Source organism: Mirounga angustirostris, unplaced genomic scaffold (assembly GCF_029215605.1).
Source record: "Mirounga angustirostris isolate CCGP_5_RB_7025 unplaced genomic scaffold, mMirAng1.0.hap1 SCAF_11, whole genome shotgun sequence".
Taxonomy (NCBI): Eukaryota; Metazoa; Chordata; class Mammalia; order Carnivora; family Phocidae; genus Mirounga; species Mirounga angustirostris.
Window position 1 is genome coordinate 1,217,035 of NW_026991719.1, and position 13,197 is coordinate 1,230,231.

Sequence of the window (13,197 nt, forward strand, 5' to 3'; positions counted from 1 at the left end):
ATTCTCTTCTGTGCTCCGAGTTCCTGCTGATGTGATGTGTTCTCAATCCAAGGAGCTCCTATGAGTCAGAAGTGATATCTCTCACAGGGCCATGGACATGGAAAGCTCTGCCCTGGTTAGTTCTGATTACTTTCTACCCTACAGTTCCTAGGAAATGAGCAATTTATGAGTACTGAGCCCAGGTATGAAATGCCCAGCCACTCCATCCTTTATAGAGACCCCAAGAAATGTTCTCTGGTCATCCCCTGCATCCTCCTCCACCTCAGCTCTGCCAATCCGCAGCTGCCATATTAGCTGTTGCTGTGTAACAAATGTCCCCCAAGTTTAGCAGCTTAGAACAATACAGATGCATTATATCACAATGGCAATGGGTCAGGATTCCAGGTATGAGTCACCTGGGTCCTCTGCTCAGGGTTTCAAAAAAAAAAAAAAATTCAATAAGAAAACAGCTGGGGCTGCATTCTCATCTGAAGACTAAATTTCTCTTATGGTCCATTCTTGTTGTTGGCAGAATTCACCTTCTCTTGAAGGGATCCTCTGATTAGGTCAGGCCTACCTAGGATAATCTCCCTCTGATGAAGTCACAGTTACCTGATTAGTAACATCAGCAGGGGAGTGACATCTGTCATGTTCATGGGTCCTGCTCATACTCCAGGGGAGGGGATGATACAGGGTGTGTGCACTAGGGCACAGAAATCTCGAGACCACCTCAGAATCCTGTTACCATAGCTCCTTCCCACCCAGTCTGTGCCTCTGAGGTCCCAGTGTGCCTCCCAATAGGCTCACCTGTATATCTGGCAGGTGCCTTGCCAAGTTTCTGGGACGTCCAGATCTACGAACTGGGGTGCTCTCCATGCTCTATAAAGGGATTTGATGGGCCCAAGGCTCAAGCAAGATTGCAGAAATTAATTGCATTTTCATGCAATTGGATCTCTCTACTTTTTAAAAGGCACACATAAGCCTTGTTTGCAAGAGGAAGAGTTCTCAAAATACCCCTTAAAATATTACACAAATACACATGAGGCTTAAGAAAGCACATTCCTTCCTCTGCCCCTATCTGAGCCATCTCAGACATTTCTTGTACTCTCTGTTCACAACCATCTGCCCATCTGTCCCCTCCAAATGGGGACACTTATCCTTAGTTTTCCCAAGCTAAAAGAGTGATAATCAATTCACTTGTCTGACGGACACATCACAAGCCTCAATTTAGCCACCACGGCTTTGCGCACTGTATGTGGCTGAGTGTCTGGTGGCCGTGTGACCTTGTCTCCAGCCCCTCAGCCAGACTCACAGGGGCTGGGACAGAACATGGGGTCCACTCAGGGCTGCGCTGTCTAAGGAGGGACTGGGTTTCTACCTTCCAAGGACTAAGTGGTAATTGAAAAACAGCCTTATATACTTGTATTGGGGCTCTCTGATTCCTTGTAACTGAATTAAGACATTTATAACAAAAAAATTGGCCATTTTAATCATGTGGCAATATGCTGTTAGGGGCATGAAGCATATTCACTGTTGTGCAACCATCCCCACCATCATGCCCAGAACTTTCCATCTCCCCAAACTGAAGCTCTGTCCCCATCAAACACTAAGTCCTCATCCCCCCTCCTACAGCCTTTGGTCCCACCACCTACTCTCCCTCTCTGTGGATGGGACTCCTCTAGGGACCCCGTATATGTGGAATCACACAGGATTTGTCCTTCTGTGTCTGGTTTATGTCATGCAGCACCATGTCCTTGAGGTCCATCCACATCATAGCAGGTGCAGAACATCCTTCCTTTTCAAGGCTGCGTCATATTCCACCATGTGCATGGACCCACATTTTGCTCATCCACTCATCTGTTGATGGACACTTGGGTTGCTTTCACATTCCTGTTATTGTGAATAATGTTGCTATGAACATGGATGTACAAATGTCTCTCCAAGACATTTGCTTTCAGTTATTTCCGGTATACACCCAGAAGTGGAATTGCTGGATCACGGCATGGTTCTATTTTTAATTCTTGAGGCACCGCCATACTGTTTTCCACAGCAGTTGCGCCATTTTACATTCCCACTAACAATGCACAAGGGTTCCCATCTCTCTACATCCCTGATAACACTTGTTATATCCTGTTCTTTGTTGTTTGTTTGTTGTGATGGCTGCCATCCTCACGGGGGTGCCTAATCCCAGCCATTGTCCATACTGCCTGGAATATGCACTGACCAAGGATCTACATTGATACCTTCCTTGGTATCTTCACATCTACCTGACATCTACCATTGTGCTCTGTAGAGCTGTTGGCCTGAAATTCCTATTCAACATCTGGACATCTCCCAGGATGAGGACAGAATTAGTATTTACGAGCATTTGTTTTGGTGTTTGGCTGCAGTCAGGGGATCTGAGTTCTGAGAGTTTGGGGCAGAGACTGGTGCCCACTGACAGCTCCATCTGCTCCCCACACTTTCCAGCATGCCTTGCAGGGAAATGCCACGTGAGCGGTCCTGCCTGGTGCAATGTTGGTGTGTGCGAACACGCACGGTGTGTGGCCCACACGTGACTCCCCAGTGTCTTTCTCTGCTCATGTTAACTAAGGAGGGTGGCGTTTTACATAGTGAAGCCACCGTGTCAGCTTGGATCCCTATGTCAGCGTGTAGAGAACATGCATGTCCTGGGGACATATACACTTTTGTTGGACTAAGATCCTGGGGTTGCTATTTGGACCCTGGGATCACGACCCGAGCCGAAGGCAGATGCTCAATGACTGAGCCACCCAGGCGGCCCCCCTGGGGTTGTTATTAAGACTGGCCTCCTCCAACTGATTTAGGGGAAGAACACCGAGCCTAGTTGATTTGTGTTACGTTTTGACCCCTTTGAGGGCTAGCAAATGGTGTGTTAGCCTAATCCAACCCAGCGATAGGAGGACAATGCCTGTGGGTTCACAATGAAATTCTCCCAAATCGAACTCAGCCAACATGATCTTCTCTAGCTGCCGATCAAGAGTCGGAAGACCTGCTGCCTGATTTTTCAGAGGAGATTATTTTCATGCTCTTTAGAAAGCAAAATAAATTAGTGAATTCTGAGAACGAGTGGGGGTAGATACTCCTTGGAATTGTCCAATTCTGTGGCATGTGCAGGTGGTCCACTTTATGCTTGTGTTTTGCCCACTATTTGTGCTCTTATTTATTTAATTCTTTAATTCTACCTAAAATGGAATATACCATTGGCACTGAAATTAGGTTGGGGTTGGCTCACTGGAGAACAGTTACAGACCCAGGATGGGATCACGAGAAATGAGAAAACCCACCCACTTCTTGCATTGCGTCCTTCCACTACCCAGGGCGGCATACGAAATCTGAACTACTAAGATATCCTGAACGGACTCGCATTTAGGATTCTCCCAGGAACATACAGTTCATGGCATGTTTCAAGCTTTTCTACTGAGTTACCAAATCTGCCGGGGAAGTACAAAAGATTTCACAGAATTAATTCCATTTACATCAACATCAAATCACAATTCAGTGTGCCTGCTTTTTGTGGCGGGAACTGATTCTTTCATCTGCCGTTGCTTGTATCTTAAAAATGTATAAATTGACTTATCTTTATATACATTTCCCTACTTGTCATTGGTCCTATTTTGAGGTCCAAAAGGAGGCCAAAAATAATTGGTTTGAGAAGGGGATGACTATAGGAAAATGCCTGACCTGACATCCGTGTCTCTCATCAAAAGGAGGCAGCATCACTAGCCTGATTTGTCCATTTGAAAATCAGAAATTGTAATGTTTCTAAGCAAACTGGAATGGATGAGCTGGGCTCTGTAGGTCAAGACCATAAAAAGTCAAAGCATTTGTTAAAGCTTGAACACAGAGTCATAATTCTGAGCATGCCTCTTCTGAGTTCAATGTACAATTTCCAATCTTTAAGCTCAATTTTTTTTTTGAAGAGTGGCCTTCTCTTTCCCAAACAACATACTACCAATTGCGCATTCATAGACTTGGCAGGAAATGCCAGGCTAGTTTGATTAATGCTAGCAACCAAAATTATGTATGGGAATTTTGTGCATGCATTTAATCATCTGGACCTATGCTCAATCCCTGTTGTCTCTCTGTGGTGCCTGGACAGGAGCACTGGAAGAAGAGGGAAACTTCGTCCTGCTGTGGAGCCGGCGGGGTGCAGGTTTGTGTTGATGGCTCTCCAGTTTTGTTCTGGCTCAGAGCAAAGCTACAGCTGTTTGCTTTATCACCCCAGAAAAGTGAACTTTGAGTCTACCACCCTCATTTACAACCAAAACGAGGCATGGGATTCCCTCCTGGACGATCTCCAAGTGTGAACTTGGTGCAGGAAGATACACGTGTTTGGAGAATTTTCAAAGATATTCGATGAAAAGCAAAAGAACCACTGAGCACCCACAGATGGTTCTCAGAAACACAGAATCCGATTTGTGAGGCTCGGGGAGCCACTCGGGGAAGCTGGGAGGTTTGCGTCAAGAGTGCTGAGCATTATGCAGCCGACAAAGGACGGATGGATGGACTTACCCACCAGGAGCACAGATGTGAAGGGTCCTCCATAGAATCAATGAAATGCCACCAACCACCTGGAAAATCAAGAGAGACTTCTTTATTCCCCAGGGAGACTAGAAACCACATAATACAGTAACAGTAACACCGAGTGAATCTGTTTGCATCCTTAGGATAAATTGGTGGATTTTTACAGATAAATCAGAATTAAGAATTCTTACCATAAAGCAAATACTCACAATCTATTTTGGGTAGTGGCTGGGTTTTTTTTTTTTTTTTTTTTAAGGTGGTCTACCATGCCCCAAATACAAGCTCTGAAGGATCAGATACGTGATTTGCAAATATTTCCTCCTGTTCTAAAGATCATGTCTTCCCTCTGGTGATCATTCCTTTTGCTGTGTAACGTTTTTCTTTGAGGCAACCATCCTTGTCTGTTTTTGCTTTTGTTGCCTGTGCTTTCGGTGTCCCACCTGTGAAATCATTACTGAGACGAGCATCAAAAAGCCCTTCCCCTGTGTGTTCCTCTGAGTTTAAAGGTTTCAGATTGCAGGTTTAAGTCTTTAATGCATCCTGAGCTAATTTGCGTGTATGTGTGGGGGTGTCAGACAAGGGTCCAATTTCATTATTTCGCACGTGAATATCCAGTTTGCCCAACAGTGTGTGTTGAAGGGAACCACGCATTCCCCACTGAGCATTCATGGCTCCCTTGTTGAAGACCAGAGGACCGCATGACACGGGATCCAAGATGGGGCAATTGCCAGATCATTCTCCGGTGGCCCAAACACATCCAGGCAAGGGAACGCCCAGATGTTTCTGCACGGTCCTTGAACCTACATCTGTAACTGGAACTCATTAAGTTCTGTCCCCACAACCTCTTCTCCACCTTTCCGGGTCTGGCCCTGGGCAATTCCAGGCTAATGGTTGACTTTGAGTTAACTCCCTGCTCTTTTGAAACCCACACTCATTCCCACAGTCCTGGTTTTATCTCCGTAACACCATTCTCTTCTCTCCACCGACCCTGTGCACTCCCCTAATGCAGGCTTTCCAGAGCCTACGAGTGGTCTCCCACCTAACCCCCTTTCTGCAGGACTGCCAGAGCAGTCTGCCCAGAACGCACCCCACCCCAACCCAAGAGAGTCCCTCTCCTCGAAAAAACACACAACCAAAACATATTTTTTTGAGCAATAAAACAATATTTTTAAAGCAATAAGACAAAACAAAAAATGCCAAATCTCCCTAGTGAGGGGCGCCTGGCTGGCTCAGTCCGTGGAGTATGAGACTCTTGATCTCACCGTTGTGAGTTCGAGCTCATGTTGGGTATAGAGATTACTTAAAAACAGAACTTTTTAAGATTTTATTTATTTATTTGCGAGAGAGAGAATGAGAGACAGAGAGCATGAGAGGGAGGAGGATCAGAGGGAGAAACAGACTCCCTGCCGAGCAGGGAGCCCGATGCGGGACTCGATCCCGGGACTCCAGGATCATGACCTGAGCCGAAGGCAGTCGCCCAACCAACTGAGCCACCCAGGCGCCCCAAAAACAGAACCTTAAAAAAAAAGCCTCCCCCCGCCAAAAGAAAACCTTTCTAGTTAGTCCAGCTTCTAAAATTGTTTGTACAGATAATTCCCTTCATTCCATATGGATGGCTAAAGAATCAGCTTTTAAATTGTGCATCAAGAGTGATGGTTTCCCTTAAAATCTTTGTGAAATGTGACGGGGATGTCACTACAAATAGACACGGGAGACATTGAGTCCCCATATCAGGAGGTCGGACTTGGATGTCCAAACCCTGAGTGCCTGCATGTCGCTGTTAATTACAGATGAAGGACTCAAGCCTGCAGAGCTGCAAACACTGGAGAGCCAGTGAGCAGAGCAGTGGATGGTAGAGGTGCACGAGCCCAGAGCGTGGTTCACATCTCCCAGGCATCCATGGACAGACCCAGAGGCTCAGAACCGAGGGAGTCATCCTCTGTCATCCCCCGAAATCTATAGCCTCCTTTTTCTCTTGCACATTGATCTTGCCTGAAATATACCCCAGCCTCTCAGAGCTCCTCCTGCTTCAAAACCAGGCACGGATCTGTGTGTCAGGGGGCAATTATCCCCTTGGTAATGCCATCCTCCGGGTCCCTTCCCTCAAAGTTTCAAAGGTCTTTCTATTGTGGAGCGCCATGTTCACTTGCAAAGCTAGCCGATCAGTCCAGCACTACTGACCTGAAATGAAGAAGGAATCCGGCCATTCCATGGGGCACTCTACAGCCCGGAAATGGCCTCACCACGGTCTGGGTGTTTTGCACAGCACCTCCTGACTGAGTGGGAAAGCTTCGCATGATGGTGTGTGCGTGTGCGTGTGCGTGTGTGTGGGATGAGAACTCTGTGCGTAGCAAGCACAGAACAGGGGCATGCCTTTCAACCCCTAGGGTTGCAGGACCTGAGGAGAACCTAGCTCTGGTAGCCCGAAGCCACAAGACCCTCACCAGACGTAGGGGTCTCTAGAAACCTGACACCCGTGCTGGTCTGATGAGCTAGGAAGTCTTCCCTCAGTCTTCCGTCTGTTCTCGTACTTGCTTCTGTGTTTCTCCACGTGTGCAATTAAGACAAAGAAAAGCCACCAAGAACTTCGTGGGGGATGATCCTTAGAGGGGATCTGGGGAATGACAAGGTACTCTGGGTGACCCAGGAATAATCACGTGACCTAGAGATGAGCAGGTGTGCTGGGTGACCTGGGGAAAACGAGGTGCTCTAGGTGACCCAGGGATGAGCAGGTGCACCAGGTGACCTAGAGATGAGCAGGTGCTGGGTGACCTCGGGACCAGCAGGTGTGCTGGGTGACCTGGGGATGAGCAGGTGCACTGGGTGACCTCAGGACCAGCAGGTGTGCTGGGTGACCTGGGGATGAGCAGGTGCACTGGGTGACTTCGGGACCAGCAGGTGTGCTGGGTGACCTGGGGACCAGCAGGTGTCCGGGTGTCCTGGAGATGAGCAGGTGTTGGGTGACCCAGGAATGACCGTGTGTGCTGGGTGACATTACAAATCCACCAGGTTTCCTGCTCCAGGCTTCTCTCTTTCCACAAGCTAGTGGACTATTGAGGGGGAGAGAGGCAGGAACTTAAAGACTGGGTGACGTCCTTAGCAAGCTCTTGGCAAGGACCATGTCTCAATCACCTGTATTTTCTTAGGGCTTTTACTTTCTTATCTTATTATGGAGAAACCATAGTCCTCTTTCTAACTTATACTAAGTGTGTTCCCCTCCATTTCTCTCTTTCTTCTTTCTTCTACACACACACAGTGATGCACACAGATCATCGTATTTTACTGATTCCTGTTTTGGGGTTTTTTTTTCAGCCTTACATCCTTAGTACCTAGAGCCTGGTATATACAAAAGGTGCTGAATAAATACCCATTGCATGGAAGGATCAGTGAATGAATGAGTAGTTGTGATCCTGAACTTGGATTAGAATTCTTTCTCCACCATTCCCTGTGCTCATGACCTTGAGAAAAGAGCTGGGACATCCCAGGTGTCCATTTCTTCACCTACCAGACGGTGACAACGTTACCCCATGGGACCCTTGTGCAGTACGGACAGAGAACGGAGCCTGCCTCCTTGAAAACACACCGCAGCGGGCAAACATGCCTTCTGTGGGTTTGGACAAATGTATAATGATATGTATTCAGGATTATGGGATCATACAGCGTAGTAGGGCAGGGAAAAAACTGTGTGATACAATGATGGGTACCTACCATTATATATGTGTCTACACCTACAGAACATACACTACCAGCAGTGACCCTAAGATCAAGTATGGACATTGGTTAGTAACCATGCATCAACATTGGCTCATCCTCTGTAACCGGTGCACCAAATATCCCAAATGCACAAAATGTAAAGAGTAGAGGAAAATTGTGTGGGAGAGTAGTTGGGAACTCTTTCTACTATGTGCTCAGTTTTTCCGTAAATCTAAACCTCGACTAAAGAGAAAAAGACTGCTAATTATGAAAAAGAGTAATTAATGAATTCTGTGAGTGCCATGAAGGGTAGGAACGGGGAGCTGCTCTGAGCTGGGGTCCTGGGTGGGGGGACACAATGTGTGAAGATACAAACAGGTGTTCACAAGGCTGGAGGTCACAGATCAATTCTCCACCACGCCCTGGCACCTGCAGAATTTAATAAAACTCAGAATAAATAGCACGAATTGCCCACCCAGGCCACCCTGGGAGCTCCACAGATAGGAAATGACAGGTGTGTGACCATACCAGTGGGACAGAGGGAGGCTTGCGGACAGAGAATACATTGCCTTGCCCCCAATGCAAAATGTGCATAAAGGGGATTTGGACTTTAAGCAAAGCCGCACAGGGGAGCTCTGGCACGGAGGAAGGAACCCCTGGTCATGCAGATGTAATTACATCCGGTGGTGGCTAGATGCCGGCGCCCCATTGCACATGATCATTCCCATTTGCCAGAATCTGGGTTCCGGTGCTGGCCCCAAAACGCTGGTGTGTGGAGAGCACAGAGGTGGGGAATTCACAGCAATTGCTATCACCTAAGGCACGCATCCCGCCCTCCACGTCTCTGGACCTCGTCATTTCTAATCTTTGCGACCCCGCTGCAAGGAGGAAATTAATACCGTCCCCTCGCCAAGACCCTGGAAGCCAGAGGATGTGCCCGGGTCCCATGGCTGGGTTCTGTCCTTTGTTGTCATCGTGAGTCTCTTAAACCCGCCCAAACTCTGTACCCAAATATTCGGCACATATTGAGAGAGCATGTGGTTTTCTCCTCTGTGTTAAGAACTCTTTCCCGATTGTTGAAAGTGCTTGCCCAACTTTGCCTTCCTGGCATCAACCGAACTTGTGAGGGATGTTTAACGTTCTGTGTGCATTTGGTGTGTTAAATTTTTATATGCTTTATATGCAGGGGTAAATAGAAATTTCGGGGACATATTCTGAGTCTGTGCAAACATCCTGTTTTTTCTGGCTCATCTTGGCTTTCACTGGCGGGTCTGTGCCATAGCCTGCCTGGTGATTTTTTTTCTTTGTGGTGTCTTGCTTCTTTTGCAGTGATTTGTTTTCTGGGTATTTGTTTTTCTGATGAGATGCTTGACGTCTTTCTCAGTTTGGCAGTGGGCATTCTTCATGCTGGGATGAAGCCAGTCCCACACTTGCTTGGGGAGGGTCTCCTCTGACCTGCCTGCACTGGCATTGAGATTAGGAAACACTGATGCCCACCTTTGGCTGGTTCTCCAACGCCCTCAGGGCAACATCCAGAGACTGCGTGCGTTCTTATAACCCTTATGGGTTTTGTCTTGACTCTTCTTTGGTTTCCAGCCAGCTTGGTGCTTTAGGGCAATGTCTTTACCTCTCAAGAAACCAGCCAATGACCAATGACCACCATTACTGAGGAATGCTGCCAGTTGGCCCTGAACAATCCCACAACCACACTGGAGTTAGTCCATGAAGGCTGTCACGTTTGCAACAAGGCGGCAGATTTGTATTTACCCAAATGAGCTAACAACATCCATCTACACCATAAACTGCACACTGATGTGTATAGCAGGTTTATTGTGTCCAACGCGGGGCACACACAACACCAACCAACCCATTGTTAGCTAGAGTCACCATGCTGGATGCTAGATCTTTGGAACTTACCATATCATTAAATGTTTGCACCTTTCGACCAGCATCTCTCCATTTCCCCCCTGCTCCCCTGAGTCCCTGGCAACAACCATTCTAGCCTCTGGTTCCATGAGTCTGGTTATTTCAGATTCCAAGTGCAAGTGATACTGTGCATTATTTTTTCTCTGTCTGACTTATGTCACTTCACATAACACTCTCCAGGTCCATCCATGTTGTTGCAAATGGCGAGCTTTCCTTCTTTCTCAAGAGACTGAATAATATTTCATTATGTATACATACAGATTGGAAGTTTTGACGGACATTCCAGAGTTTAGAAGATCCCACTGGACTGAGGTCTGAGCTATAATCAAATACACACTATTTATATACAAATATACAATATTTATATACCAATGAGTATAAAGTCCCATTCTCTAACAAATGCTTTGTGGAATCCCATTTCATCCTGTACTTCCTCTACTATCTGCCCCCAACGCTTTTCAAAATTCAAACTATATACTTAAGAAAATGTGAAATGCACAGATGTATCATCAGGACCATGAATTTCTGGAGAAACAGGTAGAAAGTGTGGACAGAGCCACCGCATCTGCTGGCCTCCTGGTGGAGAGAACACAGCAGTATGGAAAGTGTGGTTGACAGGAACCCACGTGGCTGCCTCCCCCCGCCCACACACACACACACGGGCCTCAGCAAGAATCCAGGGACCTGCAGTGACTTAGATTCGGAATCTGGTATGGTGCCATGTTTCGTCCACTGGCAAGTGACAAATAACATCTTGTGGAAATGGGAGGGGTAATGAGTGGGTGTTTCCGATCAGGGTGCGTACGTGCCAGGGATGACGGTGGAATCATCCTCCCATCGAATGGCAAATGCAAAGGCGCAATAGCTTGGTCATTATCATGGGAGGAGATGGGGACTGCTGGGAGAACGGGGCAGGAGAGGGCCTGGGAGCACAGCCAGGACAGCACGGATCATGACAAAAGCCTGTGGTTATGATTACAGCCCTGCCCTGCCAGCCCCATCCATCCTCTTCCTGCATTTGTCTGCCATGTTTTCTGGCACCAATCATCTCCATTAGGTTCCGAGCACCACGTGGGTGTTTGGGGCAAATAATCCACAGTCTATGCCCTCAAAGAATTGAAGGCTTTGGGGGATAGCAAAGGACAAGGAAACCAGGAACATCTGTATCTTTCTGCGAATGACACAAAGTAAGATTTCAGAGCAAAAACAACTACATTTCACAGAGAAAGCACTTTGATCCTTATCCAAGATCCCTCGGTAAAACTTGACTTTGCTGAATGAATGAGTGAATGAATGAATGAATGAGTGAGTCCGGATAGATGGAGCAAGGGTTTAAATAAAAGTGGTTTGCCAAGATCTGGGAAGAAAATGATACATGAAATTTGCCATCACCAAAGCAGAATAACATGGCACCCCTGTGTGTGTAAAAAGTCAGAATGGAGAGCACCGGGTGATGGATGGAAGTGTTCAATCACTAGATTGTACCCCTGTAACTAATATCACACTGGATGTTAACTATAGTGCAATTAAAATAAAAAACTTGATTAAAAAAAAACACATTCCAAATGGGGAAAAAAAGCCAGAAAGGAAATACAGATCAGAAATCCACATCCTAACTGGAGAGAAGCGAAAATGTGTAAACAGTACTTTGAATGTTCATGCTGAAGCTGGGAGTAAAGCGGGAGCTAACTGGGTCAGGGTGCTTGTTGAAGATAAAGTGGAATTGTGTGTTGGTGTTTGAACTTCCCCTTAGAAGGATGAGCACATCTACCTGTGGTGTGAGTGGACACCTGCCGGATGTCCTTTTGAGCTATATAAATAGCATGCACCTGCTCATACACACATATTGAAGACATATCCTATACTACACATTTTTCTAGGGTCTAGAGGCAGGTGTGTGAATAAAGATGATCATATCAGCCACCTCGCTGGGGAGGCCAACCTGGGAACATGCAATTTGAATGTGTTTTTAGAAAGATGCCCCTGAATGGCTTCTCAACCGGAGGCTTAGAGGACACAGGACCAAGGAACCACCTTGGAAGGTACTGGAATGGTCCAAGGCATTGGTGGCACAGATAAAAAGGTACTCACTGAGACAGCAGCACCCTGATGACATGCTGGAAGAGGAATGTTGACTTGAGATGCCTTTAGGAGGCAGAATCTATAATTCATGAGAAGAATTTAGTGATGCAAGGGAGACCTCCACAACCCTACATGAGGCACTTAGGGGGATAGTAGGTTCCATTGGCTAAGATCGGGAATACAAGAGGGGAACTAGATTTGGAAGGTGAGGCAGATGACCATCTCAAGGCAAACTACAGAAATAAGCATGCATGATGTTTCTTCTGGCGCCAGGAGAAGACCCAAAAGGGTCAGTTGGTTTTGCATGCAGTGAGTTCCAGGGATAACGTGGGCACATGGGGTTTGGGACGTAATGGCAACCACGAATGTGAGCATGTGGGCAATGAAAAGATAACAGGACCAGACCCAGGAGCCAGGGACCAGAGTGCCAGGTGTGGAAAAGTGATCAAGACAGAGCTTGCCACTGCCAAAAACGTGAAAACGTAGAGTCACCCTATGACCCACCCATTCTACTCGTAAATATATACCCGCCCCCAAACTGGGAATAGGTGTAGGAAATAAAACTCCCACACCCATCTACATAGCAGGATTATTCACGACAGCCAAAAGGTGGAGACAACTCAAATGTCCACGGATGGATGAACAGATAAGCAGAATGTGGTCTAGCCGTACAGCAGAATATTACTCAGGCATGAAAAGGAATGACACTTTAGCCCATGCTACAATGTGGACAGACCTTGAAAGCATTAAGTAAAAGAAGCCAGACACAGAAGACCACACACTGCATGGTTGCATTTATACGCAATACCTAGAATAAGGAAATCCACAGAGAGGAAAACAGTACTGGCATCCAGGGGTAGGAGGGAGGCGGGTGGGGAAGGATACTTGATGGGTGCAGCATTTCCATTTGGGGTCATGCTCTGGCACAACAGGTGGTCTTTGCACAACATGGTGCACGTGCTCAACACCACT